A 15,414-nucleotide genomic window follows, 5' to 3' on the forward strand; every position below is an offset into this window, starting at 1 on the left:
GGTTACATCCCTGGTTCTCACTGTGGGCTGGGCTCCAACGAGGCAGTGTGCTGTGACAGAGAGCAATAGGCGTGGTGTCCCTACCCTGAAATCCATAAGCTCCATCTCTGCCTGCTCTCCTCTTGCTGACTGACACCCATACTGTTTTCCTAATAATTCTTCCACTGACCACATCACATGCTAGGGTAGAGATTATCTCCGGTGGCTTGTTGCCTCTAGTCAGTGACCCCAAAAGCACTCGCCCATAAAGACAAGTAGGTCTAGGACAATGGACTGGTAGGTATAGGGGTGAGGTAATGTAAACATGACTGGGAGAACAACCTTTTAGAGAGGTCAGGACACATGCATGCAGAGGTGACAGGAAGAGAGTGTGCATATTCTGACTGATGCTCACATCAGATGAAGCCATCCAGCAGACCAGGATGTATTGATCACTGGAATAGAAGTTGTCCCCCAAATGGCATTTGGCGGTGCAGACAAGGCTGTTAGCAGAGAGCCCTCCTTGTCTAGAGGGGTTATCATGAAGCTGGCTGGGTTCCCTTTGCTCTACCTGGGTGGAAGTGAAGGGTGGACAAGGAGCTCTTCAAGGGCTGCTTTCTGACAGCTTTTGTGTGTCCCTCACTGTTCGATGGCAGTGAGCAATGGTGGCAGATGGGCAAGAGCAGCAGCAGGTGGCACCCTTAATGTTACAGCTCTCCTGTAGGCCAGGAGTTCCAGGCCCCTTAGCCCTGCAGCAGCATGTGTTACAGCTCTCCTGCAGGCAAGGAGTTCCAGGCCCCTTAGTCCTGCAGCAGCATGTGCTACAGCTCTCCTGTAGGCAAGGAGTTCCAGGCCCCTTAGCCCTGCAGCAGCATGTGTTACAGCTCTCCTGTAAGCAAGGAGTTCCAGGCCCCTTAGTCCTGCAGCAGCATGTGTTACAGCTCTCCTGCAGGCAAGGAGTTCCAGGCCCCTTAGCCCTGCAGCAGCATGTGTTACAGCTCTGATGTAGGTTTGGGAAATCAGAGTTCTTTAGCTTTTGCAGGAGCTGGCACAGCAGCTTGTGGGCAGCCCTGGGTATTGCAGCAATCAGTGCTACAACTTCCGGGTATCTCAGCCCCGCAGCCCTGAAGGCTCTTCCAGGAGCCAGGGCCTGCAGCTTCTCTTCCCTGGCTCTTCATGGCCCCCTCTCCTCTTTCGGCCTCGGCTCTCCATCTTCTCTCTACTTCTGATTCCTTCTTGCTCCTACTCTGGTCACTCCCTCAGGCTGTCCAGTGGCTTCCTCCCCAGCTATCAAGCAGTGGCCGCCCTGTCACATCTGCATCTCCGCCCTCAGACTGCTCGGCCCGGCGTCTTCCTCAGTGGTCAAGCCGCTGGCTGCCTTGCCTCTGCTGCAGTTGGAGCTGTGATTGCTCATCCTCTGGTGTTGCCACGTTACCTTTGCCATAACCGCTGCTTTATTGCCCGGTGCCTCTTCTGTGTCACCGGCCCAGCCCACACTACTAACAGGGGCGAGAAAAACTACTCAGAGAAACCCTTTATTGGGTCTAATGCTGGCTGCAGCACCGGGGAGGGAGCATCAGAGGGGTTCTTGCAGCCCAGTCACCGAGTGGAACAGCCCGGTTGCACACTCAGAGGAGGTTGTTTGCAGCAAGCACAGCGGACCTCCCGTGCAAACGAAGCTTGGAGTTTGCACCAATTACAGCACTGTCTCTTTGGCACCTGTCACAGGGGTTCCTCTGCTAGCCCACCAGGGCCCCCACTCTGGCCCAGTGGAAGTGCTTGCAGGGTTGTCCAGAGTTCACCATGGTTTGTGATAGCAAGAAGTCCAGTACGAACCATTCGGAATAGCCCTGATAAGGCTTCGCCGTCAGAAGCCAGAGCGAACAGCTGTGTCACAGTGCAGTTTCCCCAGTGTGTGTGTGCGGTGTTAAAAATGGCCGGTGCCTGCGTAAGAACAGTCTCAGCTGGCTGCTTGACTGATGGGGCTTTTGCTTACTTAAGACAGCCAGGATGGCAAGGGAGAGTCTAACAGTTGCCAACTAGGGAGCCAAATTGCTCTCCCCCCAGCATCTTTCCTTGTTTAAAAAAACAAAAACATTTTATTTTTTAAGGTGTGTGTGTATGTGTGTGTGTGTGTGTGTGTGTGTGTGTGTGTGTGTGTGTGAATGAGCACATATGAATGAGGTGCCTTTGGAGGTCAGAAGAGGGCATCGGATCCCTTGGAGCTGGATTTACAGGCAATTCATTGTAACCTTCACAGCCCGGTGCTGGAAACTCTGGTCTGCAAGAGCAGTCTGTGTTCTGAGCCACCGAGCCATCTCCCCAGCCTGCCTCAGAAGCGTTGGAAAGAGCTCATCATGAACACCAATAGTGATGCTCACGGCACTTTAATAAAGCTTAACGTCCGCCCAGCACCCCAGGGCTTGGTGTGCCATCCTTTCTGTCTCAGAGGCACTTCCTGCCCATGTCTGCAATATGGCTCAAAGTCTGTTGTACTCTGTCTGCTGTTCTAGTCGGGTGGGTTGCTACTTTGTACTTTGATTCTTGCCTTTCAGAGAACGTTGACTTAACTATTGGGAAGCCTCACTTCTGGGACTTCCTTCCTTTTTGTTAGGACTGACTGGAAGGGAACTCTGGGTTTGAAGAGTTGGAGGTGCAGGCATGGTCACCCAGGGTAGGTGTTGCTGGGACTCACATTGTCCAGCAGCCTGAAGGGATGCCATGGGGAGAGGAGCCATGGGCAGAGGCTGGCCCAGGCTGCTCTGGCCTCCTTTAGTCTGGTGGGTTGACTTGAAGCCCAGCAGCAACTGTGGAAGTGATGGCTTCTTGGACTACCCGGTGGGTCCCCAAAATTGCAAGTGAGCTGACTCCTGTGTTTTTCAGCCCTTGCTCCTGATAAATGTTCACCTAGTATTACTATGAAGTCCTTTGACTACTGGAGCTGGGCATGATCGTTTTATTTTGTTTCTTAGGAGACTATCTTTTTTCTCTGTGTAAGATTTTATTTCTCAAAGCATGTGGCATGAAGCATGGCCCCTCTCCCAATCTATTGGTCTGCTAGATGTAACTGGCATATGCAAACCCTGTGTATGTGTGTGCAGGTGAAAATGAGCATATGTGAGTGAAGGTACCCATTCGTTAACTATGCATTCTTGCCTTTCATCAGACAGAGTTTATATACACTAATATGACCCCACCCCACCCCAATTGATTTCTATTACACATCTATGATTTTTTTCTTATTAATTTTGTTATGTACTAGAGGAAGGGGATTATGTAGTCCAGATCCCTTTATTTTCCTCTTGCCTAAAATACAACTGGTAAGTTTCTCAAAGACAGCTCTCACAGCTGCTTTTTGTGTCTTCACCCATTGTAGGGCACTTTGAGCGCCCACTACATGGAACTCTTTGCAATTATGCTTCTTGCCATCTCTAGCACTGGCCAGCAGGGGGTGCAATGCCTCCTTTATTCTGAGCAAATGCTGACCAAGGTAGGCGACAGCTTTGGATAGGAGTGTGTCCTCCCCAGGGCATAGGTACTAGCACCTTTCTTACCCTCGGCCTTCAAGGTGTGAGGACTTTGCTACCTGCACTCCGTGCAGACAATCTGACAGTTCATCTGTGAAGTCTCAAAATGTTTCTGCAGTTAAACCAGCCTAAGTCTGTTCTTGTGTTTGAGCTTGAACCGTTGGGTACGATGCTGGGCTTGAATTATCTGGTGTCCTTCAGTACCACTCTGAGTGGCTTCTGGGGAGAGAATCTTCTCTACAGCAATATGGCCACCTCCACCCTTCCATGACTCACCCCTTATGTTCTTCCATAGGCTTGTAGTTACAATGTGCATGGGGGCCGAAGCTGCAAATAAATCTTTAGTTATAAATAATAGAACATCCAACTCAAGTTCATTTAAATAATTTAATTGATTTATTGAGCCATGTAACTGGGGAAAAGCTATAGAAGGAGGCTGGGACCTCGGCATGGTTTAATGAGGGTTTTGTATCTCTTTCTCTGGGTCTGTCTTAGCTTTGCCCTAAGTTCTATTCCATGTTTCAATCTGTCTGCTTCGCGGCTACTAATGACCCCTGGTGGCAATTGGGTAGCTGCTTTCTGGTGCATATTTAGAAGGAGAGAATGTAGCTGCATAAGTTGCCATGTTTCTGGCTCACCACGGAACCCGTGAAGGTGGCAGGGAGAGACCAGGCATGTAGTATAGGCTCTCCAGTTCTCTGTTAAGAGAGATACTTGATTGGATGCTATTCAAGGTGCCTCCCATGCTGAGCACAAAGTCCCAAATTGAGTGACAGTGAAATGGTGGGGACAGTGGCAGTGCGTGCTGATAGATAGCCATGACTTCAACCAGACAGGAATGGAGACTTGAATCAGATCGACCTTAATGAACAGACGGTGTGGATATGCTAGTTACACAGAGGCCCTATGTCTGACTGCCTTGTCTATCAAGAGCCCACAGCCCTGTCCTCACCAGCTTTGTGTCACCCTGTGGTGGTGTGGGCAGAATATGACTGCTCCAGGTCAAAGGTGAGTGGGGCAGGCAGAGGAGGGCTGGCGGGGAGACAAGTGGCAGAGTTGGCTGACTTCTCCTGAAATAATTCCACAGGTTCCTGTTTCCCCCAGAACTTTATTTTGATTGCCCAATTACATGCTCTAAGATCAGATTGAATTCCACGAGGAAACACTTGGGTGGAAATGGGCATGGGTAGAGTGGCTTTATTGGCATTCCCAGAGACCTCTGATGAAGAATAACGATGGTCAATCATTAATAGATATTTTCAGCTGCTTTAAAAGTTAAATCTGCTCCATAGCCTGCTTCGCAATTTTACAGCCATTAGCAGAGCCCTATGGGGTAATCTCATAAAAGGCATCCCATAAATGTGTATTGCCATCATCTCCCAGCCATGATCGGCATTTGGAAAGATTCAAGGCATTGTCTCCTGGTGAAGCAGCCATGAAAGAGAGTGCAGGAGACTGGGGAGTGGCTGGTGCTGGGGGAGGAGTGTCTGGCTTTGCCCCAGTACTAAAGTTGGGGCCAGGAGCAGGGCTGGTGGAGTTAATGACCACTGGGGGCATGGACAACTGAACAAATAAAACAGCAGTTACCAGCTTTATCAATGCAGTGTACTTGCAACTGGGATGGTAACAAGGAACACACCCCTTTTCCTATGTGCTCTGTCTGCTTCTGTGTTCTTTATGATGTTTCATAGATTTTCCAGAATAGGGTCAGGTAATGACTGTTTTTGTTGTTGTTGTTTAGATTTATTCCACCATTCCTTAGGGCTTTCTGTGAAACCTTAATGGAGATGTCTCTTAGCTATCCAAAAAAATTCATACTAGGAGGTCCTATAGCATAGGCCCCTTGCATCTTTGCAGTGGGGCTGAGAAGTCTTGGAACAGGAGAGCCAAGGCTTGGAGGCAGAGAAGTCCCACTGCCAGTCACTCACTGCATTGTCCCAAGTCATGGCCTGGATTCTTTTCCCAGGGTGACTATGGTGATATTTTATTTCTACTGAAATGTGATTTTATTTGTATGTTAATAAATAAAGTTGCCTGGGGTCAGAGCTAATAGCAAGCCATTGCAGAAGCGGGCAGTGGTGGTGCACGCCTTTAATCCCAGCTCTTGGGAAGCAGAGCTAGGCGGATCTCTGTGTGTTCAAGGATACAGCCAGCATGGAGACACACGCCTTTAATCTCAATACCAACCATAGAAGACCTGGAGGTCTGTACATACAGGCAGTGACAAGGCGGTCATGTGGTTGGGTTTACAACCAATGAGAAGGCAGAACAGAAAGTCTTTATAAAGATAGACACACAGGAAGTAGGTCTCTTTTGGAGAGGTAGGACCACTGCGATAGTGAAGGGTAAGGTTTTTAGCTCTTAGCTATTGCTCTGACCTCTTGGCTTTTATCTCTGTATTGGCTCTGTGTTTCTTATTTAATAAGATGGTTGGTTACTTCTACAGGTGACTTTGAAACTTAGCAAGCCTCTCTAGGCATTGGGAACTTCAGGCATGAAACTTACCTTTTCCCGATGAAGGGAGGACAAGGGGCTGCCTCAGTTGTTGGCAGTGTTGGATTATTTCATAGTCTGAGCATGGTTCTAACTTTAGGCTGGGAAATCTGAAGCCCAGGCATCAGTGGTGTCTTCATCAATGTATCAGAAACTGGAAGGAGCAGTCCTCAACATCACTGCCCTGAAGGCCTGCAAGTGGAATCCTCTTGGAGGGTGATATACCCACTGGCTTGTTGGACTCCAGTTCTTGAAGAAGAAATGTGGGCACTTCTAAGACCTAGGCAGAATTCCTCTGGCCAAAAGACACAATGAGTGAATGAGATAAGGAAAACAGCTTGAGGGAGAGTGGACCACTGCAGGAATTTGTAAATGTCTCATGGTTCCAGAGGAATCAGTCCATGGTTGCTTGGCTCTGTGCACTTGGGCAGAATGTCATGGCAGAGAGAACCATGTCTGCACCCTTCAATCAACCGTGGGCATGCCCAATGCTGGCCATGAGTTGTCATGTGAAGTAATGCTTTCCCTTGTTGCCAACAGTTTTAACCATAGTGTTGAAGGCAGATTGAAACTGCTTAAAAGATAATGGGGCTGATGGGAGGTTAAGTAGGCCTTTTAACAGAGGACTGTCTATCAAGACTCTGAGCCCCTCCTGACACTACCTCATATCCTCAATGTCAGTTTTCCTGTCCTGTTGGTACATTTCACACACCTGTTTTTTTTTTTCTAACTACTATCTATTGAGGAATATTATTTTAAGATGTGCTACTTTTGTTTATATTGCCTTCAACTCTGTGAAGCTATGTGGCTTTGCCTGTCTAAAACACCTGATGGCTTAATAAAAAGCTAAACAGCTGGGCAGTGGTGGTGCATGCCTTTAATCCCAGCACTCAGGAGGCAGAGCCAGGCGGATCTCTGTGAGTTCAAGGCCAGCCTGGGCTACCAAGTGGGTTCCAGGAAAAGGCGCAAAGCTACACAGAGAAACCCTGTCTCAAAAAACCAAAAAAAAAAAAAAAAAAAAAAAAAAAAAAAGAGCTGAACAGCCAATGGCAAGGCAGGAGAAAAGATAGGCAGGGCTGGCAGGCAGAGAGAATATATAGAGGGAGAAATTTGGGAGAGAGAGAAGCCAGAGAAGGAGGAGGACTCCAGGGACTAGCCACCCGGCGAAAGCCAGCCATGGAGTAAGAGTAAGATTTAGAGAAGTAAGAGAATGGGAAAAGCCCACAGGCAAAAGGTAGATAGGCAAACTTAAAGTTAAGGAAAGCTGGCTAGAAACAGGCCAACCTAAGGCTTGACATTTATAGGTAAGAATAAGCCTCTGTGTGTGATTTATTTGGGAGCTGGGTGGTGGGCCCCCCAAAGGAGCAAAACAACCAACAGCAACTATCCACCCATGAGCTGTGACAAGTAGAGAATTATCACACGTTTCCACATTTCCTCCTTGTGGCCACTGAGGTGGCTTTGTGAAGCTGCATTGAGGATGACTGTGGTACTAATATACATGGGCCACTTTCCAGGGCTTGTGATGGATTGCATCTATATAGAAAAACCACTCAGAATACTTAGGGCAGCAGTGACCAATTCCTCATATTCTTGGTTCACTTGAGAAGCCACATGAATGAAATTTTTTTTTTTAAAGATTTGAAAGATATGAGGTCAAACATCAAAAGTAAAAGGGAGCCTGAGGAGATTGATCTGTGGGTAAGAATATTTGCTGTGCAAGAATGAAGACCTGAGTTCAAATCCCCAGTGCCCACATAGAAAGCTTAGCTTGGTTGAGTGCATCTGAAACCCCAGCATTAAGAAATGGAAACAGGTGGATTCTGAGAGCTCACTGGCCAGCCAGACTATTCTAGACGAAGGACTTCTGGTTCAGTGGGAGACCTCATCTTAAAACAATAATATAGAGACTTATTTCTCATCGTTTATAATTCTGACTCCTCTGAGGGCACATACTGAAGCCCCCGGGGTATGAGACCCCCTTCCTGATGGAAGAGGATGCCTTAGTAAGAAACACAGGGAAGGATAATGCTTAGAACACTCTGAAGGAAGCAGGTAGCCCCCATTGGGATAACTTGAAATCTGTTAGAGCTGCCCATGTTGTGGGAGAGGGACAAGTGGGAGTCAGTGGTTCTCCCAGTGACCAGTGCTGTGACTGGAGATGCAGCTGCAGATGGCCAAGTCAGATAATTGTTGTCTTCTTATTAACTCAAGACCTCCAAGAATGGACGTTTAAAAAGGCACGAAAAAGTTTTTTTTGGCCATAATTTAGTGGGACAAGAGGGATAGAATCTTTAAAGTAGATGATTATTATCCCAGAAGGGAAGTGAGCTGTCAGTGAATGATGAAGTCTCTTCAGCACACCACATCTACCACCCTCATGCCATGCCCACATACGTGGAGGTTCACTTAATTTTTTAAAAAAATAATTTCATATGTGAGTACTGTAATTACATCATTCTCTGCCTTCTCTCCTCCCTCAAACTTTTCCTATGTTCCCTCAACTCCTTCTGATATTCATGGTCTCTTATTCTTTAATTATATACAGGTATAGATGATGTAGATACAGAGTACCACCTTCTGGATCCATTTAATACTGCCTATATGTGTTTGGGACTGACCACTTGGAATTGGATAACCTATCAGGACACTCATTCATGGAGCAAATTGATTCTTAGTCTCTTAGCAGCCATTGATTACCTGTAGTTCTTCATCTAAGGGTGGGGCCTTATGAGAATTCCCCTACGCACATTGACATGTCAACTTGTGTTGTTCAAGTATTTTTTTAAGGCAGCCATATCATTGAGAATTCCTGTGTGCATCCTTCCTGTCATATGTCAAAGATGCTGTCTTACAGTAGACCTCCTAATCCTCTGGCTTGTACAATCATTCTGATCCCTTTTCTGAGATGCTCCCTGAATCTTAGGTATAGGAGTTGTGTTGAGGATGTACCAACAGGGACTGGACACTCCATGGGAATACATTTTCCAGTGAGACCAGTCAGGGAATAGAAGCAGCCACAGCATCACCATCTGCCATTGTCTGACAGCAGAGGATGAGGGCACAGCATGGTGCTTTGCTGCCTGACAGATTCAGAGGAGAATCCAGGCTCCCATACTGATTAGCTGTGATTCTGGACAGGCTTATCACCATGAGGGTTTCTTTGTCTAGAAAATGGGAATGATAATGGTCTTTTCACAGCAAGATAGTTGCGTGGGTTCAAAATACTTAGCTACTATTAAGGACTCCACATGTATTGTGTTCTAGACGTGAGTGCTAGTCCCTTCTATACTTCTACATATACAATTCCTTAAAAGAAGTCTAAGGTCCTTTGGGGAGGATGGGATGGCTCAGCAGGTAAAAATGCTTGCTGGATGACCTGAGTTCAGTTCTCAGGACCACATAGAATAAAGCTGGATGTGGTGGCCCACATCCTCAACATCAGCACTCCTATGGTTAGAAAGGAGGTAGAGACAGGAGAAGAAATACCCAGAAGCTCATGGGCCAGCTAGCCTAGAGTATACAACTTGGCAGAAACAGTGAGAGAGACCCTGCCCATGGAAATTGGAATGAGATGGCTCCCAGAGGCTCATGTATTTGAATCTTGGTCCCCAGTTGGTGGAACTGTTTTGGGACACCTTGTTGGAGGAGGTGTGTCACAAGGAGTGGACTTTGAGACTTTAAAAAATCATACCAGTTAGCTCTCTTTGCTTCCTATTTTTGGATAAGAGTGTAAACTCTCAGCTACTGATCCAGTACCATGCTTGCCCACCTGGTGCTATGCTTCCTGCCATATTAGCCCATGAGTCATAGTCTCACCCTCTAAAAGTGTAAGGCTTATTAAGTGCTTTCTTATGTAAGTTGCCTTGGTCACAGTGTTTTGTCACAGCAATTGAAAAATAAGACACATCCTCAATAAAGTTGTCCTCTCACTTCCACCTGCTTGTGGCTGTGTTTACAACTCTTCCACCAAATAATAATAAACTAAAATATAAAAAAACCAAACCAGCAGTAGAACAAAACTTATGTTCCTACAAACTTATTCTCTCTCTCATTCTTGCTCTCTTACTTGCTCACTCTCTCTGCCCACTTGTCCTATCTTTTTAAACTTTCTATCTTTTCATTTAACAAACCACTCATACATTGTTTACCCAGCTATTATCCATCCATTACTCAACTATTCATCCATTCACCATCCATCTATCCATCAACCTACACTCCATTTATCCACCTATCTACCATCCATCTACCTATCCATCTACCCACCACCTACCCATCCATCTATCTACCATCCATCTATCCATAATCCACCCATCCATCTACTCATCCATCCACCCATCCATCTATCCACCATCTATCCACTTACCCACCCATATCCCCACCCACCTACCCACCCACTCATCACCCATCCACAATCTACCTACCATCTATTTATTCATCTGCCTTGCTTAAGTATAGGAAAGGTTAGAGTGCTGAGACAAAATGCCTGTCTTGAGTTATCAGTTAGCACACACATGCTCTGCCTGTCTTGCACAGAGGCAGGCCATGCAGTAGCCAAGAACTCTGACTTCGGAGAAGAATCACTGGATCTAGACCTCAGCATTTCCACTTACCGGTCTTGTTACCTGTCGAACATTTTTGTTACTTTTTGTCTTCCACTTCTATAAAGTAGGGATGATGATGTCAATAATTCACAGAATTACTGATGTAAAAATTGTTAAGATGGTGCCTGGTCAGCAGCACATGCTTGCCACACTGTGAGGAGACCTTGGGTCTGTAAGGACAGCAGATCCGAGCTAAGATTCTGAATGAGATAGATATGATTTTGAATTCTGCTTTCCCTGTTTACCAGTCTTGAGCTCTTTAAAAATATAATATTTTATTAATTCTTTGAGGATTTCATACAGTACATCTTGTTCATATCTACCCCTAATCCTCAGCCTTAAGCTCTTGAGCAAATTATTCTACTTCCATTTTGCTGGGCTTCCATTTCATCAGTTATCAATGATGTCTATGCCCTGCCCTCAAATGTTGACAGGCAGTGTGATCTAGAGTAAAGGGCATGAATTCTGAAGTAAGAAGACAGACATAGGTTCACATCTTGACTCTAGCTCCACCATCCTAATCAAGACACTTGTATAGGTCTTTGGGTTGTTCCTATAAAATGAGGGACAGTGAGTATGTATCTCATAGTTCTTATAAAAAAAAAAGTAAAGTAACGTATTTGAAAACATAGTGTCAGAGTTCTAATCTTAGGATACACGGTTGGGCTGCCTTCCTTTCCCGGCTGATGTCCAAGAGCTTGGCTCAGTGTGCTAAGGGCAGCTACATTCTACTCTTGACCTTGTATTTCCCCATCTGAGGCGCTTGCTCTCTGGATGCTACATGATAGCAGGCTGGGGGTGAGGTGGTTCTCAGAGTCACTCATTATTGGAGGATCAAATTTTCTTCAAGGTCTAATAAAATCCAGTCTTTAATATTAATTACTACAGAATATAAATTGTTAATTTTCACACTAAAATATGAGACTTCCATGTGATTGTGGTAAGCTGCTTCTGTCCAGAGAAGCATCATTTTAAGCCACTTTCCTCAGTGGTGGTCCTTCAACAAACATGTCTGAGAAAGGCTGGCATTTGTTGTTGGCTATGTTTTTTTTTTCGACTCAGAAGAGAAGGAAGGGTCTCTCAAGATCCAGAATGTCCTGCAGAGAAAACGCTTATCAGTTTGGCCATCTGTCACTGTGAGTTCCTAGGAATCTCTAGCTCAGGTTGGCCTGAATCGTGGGGAAGTTTTTTTCTCAGGTCAGAGGAAGTACAATCTCTATGGTGCAGGATGGATCACAATGCTAAGATTCTTCACCTTGCGTATAGCCTTTGGTTACCAGACAATGAGTTGGTGGTGACATCTGAGTCTGTCCCCTTGCTTGAACCCAGTAGGTTGAAGTTGCAGAAGTTAGTTAGTGATCATGTCTCCTGATGACTGCTCACCAACCCCAGTTTGCTTTGGTCCAACTGGGACAGGGAGCAATGACCTCTGGAAGCTTGGCCAGGGCATTGGGGATCCCCTACTAGACATTTCTGTTCTCTGATACTGATACAATGAAGGGCACTGTGCTGATTACAGTCTGTGTCTTGATTTCTGGCTCATTGGCCAGCCATTCTCTCTCTCCTCTCTCTCTCTCTCTCTCTCTCTCTCTCTCTCTCTCTCTCTCTCTCTCTCTCTCTCTCTCTCTTATCTTTCTGAAAGCAGGAAAGAAGGAGAAATACAAGGTTTGCTTCTGATACACAATATTATCTTATCTTCTCTGAAAATAAATGACTTATATTCTCCAGTTGTTTTGTGTAATACTTCAATGTAAAAGAGCACTTATTTCAGCAATACAGTTAATTTAATTTAATATCTTGATGAGCCAAAATGTTGTTGACTCAGAGTTTTGGCTTAACTCATAGGTTTTTTTTTTTTGCATATTTACACAACTTTTATTTTCCTACAGTTTCTAGTTACTGTCTACCATGCAACAGGTACATACTCACATGCTGTGAACCTAGGGATGAACAAAAGCAGTCTTTGTTCTCATGTTACTCGTGTTCAATGAGAGGAGAGACAGAGAAGAAAGGAGGAGGATGAAGGAGAAGGGGGAGAGCCCAGGCTGGCATGGGGACTGCTCCTTTTCTAGGTGGAGTGATCAGGAAAGGCAATGCTAAGATGGCATGACCTGGGGAAAAGAGGCAGTGGGTGCTGTCCCAGAGGGTAGCTCACCCCTGGAAGTGTAGTGCAGTCCCTTGGGAACTTTCTTAAAGCTCCATGTTCTCTGATGCACACTGAGACACCTCACCCCTTACATCAAGAGTTGGTGAGTAGATTTTCAGCTGGTTATCTTTGAGCTTTCTATGTTACTAGCAGACTCTACTGTCATTTAAAAAAATATTTACTTCTGTTTATTTTTCAGTAGTTTTAAAACTATTAGTGGACATAGGATAATTATAGATCTTTATGGGGTAAATAGGATGTTTTAATGTGTATAAACATTGTGCAAAGATCAAATCAGACTAATTAGTATGTAGCTCACCTTGAATGATTATCATTTCATACTGTTGAGAATATTCAAAATCCTCTCTTCTGGCTATTTTAAAACACACAATAAATTGTTGTTACTGTTAGTTACCCTACTGTGCTGTTGAGACCAAAACCAAATATGCCTGGTTTTTAAAAATCCATTCATTTAGTATTATTTTTTACAGTTGTGTATCTGTGTGATTATGTGTGCACATGTGTATTGGTACCCTTAGAGGCCAGAAGAGGGAGTTGGATGTCCTGGAGCTGGGGTGACAGGAGGGTGTAAGCTTCCCCTGCATCCTCTGCAAGAGTATTTTATGCTTTCAACTACTGAGACATCTCTTTAGCCCTCATTTGATGCTTTTAAAAACAGATATTTTTCATCTTTATTTGCCTCTTTACATAAAATGTAAAAATGTGATGATTAGAAGAAGAGGCACTGTAAGATCCTGAAAGGAAGCTGAGATGCTTTGATAATGGAAGCACAATTAGTCTCTACCATTTGCATGTTCCGGGGCCTGGGAAATGGTTGTACAGTTCCAGTGTTTGATGAACTCGTCCAGTTCATTTTAGCAGTGGCTGATGTCGTTCTCATTTTTTTTTTCCGAGACAGGATTTCTCTGTGTAGCTTTGTGCCTTTCCTGGAAGTCACTTTGGACACCAGGCTGGCCTCGAACTCACAGAGATCCGCCTGCCTCTGCCTCCCGAGTACTGGGATTAAAGGCGTGAGCCACCACCGCCCGGCTGTGGCTGATATCTTTGTGTTAGCAGTTGTGGAGTACAAAGATGGGCAAGGCTATGTCTTTGCTCTTGCAGAGTGTACTGTGGTGCAGGAAGAATGACCCACAGAGACCCTCGGCTGCTGTGCACAGAGCTGCAGAGGGAACTGAGCTGGCAGTGAAGCCCATGGAACACGTGCTCTGAGCTGAGCCCCATCCCACCTGCTTTGATTGTCTCTTCCTACTTCTAAAGTCCTGAAACATGCATTGCACATAACTCTTGGCCATACTGTGTTGTTTGGATTTTCTGAACACTAGCGACTCTTGCTACAGTCTTGTCTCTCTGCTCTAGCTTACCCAACAGTGCAAGGACAATGATTTTTTCCCATCTCTAACCTGAGAGAGGACCAGATGAGTGTCCAATTAGGCTGTAATGAACAATCACTCAATATGGAGTTGTTGTGGCTTGAGTCATGATTATCATGTGAATTTTCTCTCTTATCTTGAGACACAGAGGGTAGAATTAAGGGCCAGGCTGTGAAAGTGGAGAGAGTTTGGGCAAGAAGGGTTTCAGCAAGGGAGAGAGCTGGACAGAGCAGGGGAAGGGACTCAAGATTGGGAATCCAAGATGTGAGGCAGAGATAAGGATGAAAGTACAAACGGAACAGGCAGATTTGCATTTTAAAAATGATTTATTTTATTTGTGTGTATGTATCTGTGCCCCCTATTTATTTCTTTCTTTCTTTCTTTCTTTCTTTCTTTCTTTCTTTCTTTCTTTCTTTCTTTCTTTCTTTCTTTCTTTCTTTCTCTCTCTCTCTCTCTCTCTCTCTCTCTCTCTCTCTCTCTCTCTCTCTCTCTGTATGTGTGTGTGTAGATACCCTCAGAAGCCAGAAGAGGTCCTCAGAGTCCCCAGAGCTAGAGTTACAGGTTGTTGTACCCCCCTCCAACCCCATATGAGTTATAGGAACTGAACTCAGGTTCTTTGGAAGAGTAGCAAGAGCTCTTAACCAGACCCTGGGGGTGGTGGGGCTCCTGCACAGTGCTTCAGGAGTGTAGTGTGGTGGTACCTACAGCTACTTTAGAACAGTTGTGCAGCACCAGTTAACCAGGGATGTGGGGTGTGGGGGGAAACAGAGAAGTTCCAATTCCTTGCATCCAGAAGAATGTAAGCTCAGGGAGTGTATGGGTGTTTGATGTAGCATGCATGCATGAAAAGCAAGAAGCGACATGGGAGTTTGTGAAACTATGGATGAGATACCTAAACTAAAGGATGCTTCTCCATAGACATTCTGTAGTTGACAGTTGACAAACTTTAGATTCCCGTATGGAAATGCAGAAATGGAAACATCTTGCAGAAGAAAGAGATGAAAGTTCTAATTATAGACTATAGAATGTGTGACATCTTGAAGAACTTCACTATGAGCCCAAGTCTTCTATCTTGGTCCATACCCGGTGCCAGAGTTAAGAGAAATACAACTTCTGAAAGAATGAATGTGTGACGGACTGACAGTAGTGGTGAACTCTGGGGAGAAAACAGGTTGGGAACTTTAACCCGAGTCCCTGGGTGTTTAACATGGGGGACCATCTTCCCAGTGTCCCTGCAAAACTAAAAGAGTCAAGAAGGGGCTGGAATGATACAG

This window comes from Peromyscus eremicus, chromosome 3 (genome assembly GCF_949786415.1).
Source record: "Peromyscus eremicus chromosome 3, PerEre_H2_v1, whole genome shotgun sequence".
NCBI lineage: Eukaryota > Metazoa > Chordata > Mammalia > Rodentia > Cricetidae > Peromyscus > Peromyscus eremicus.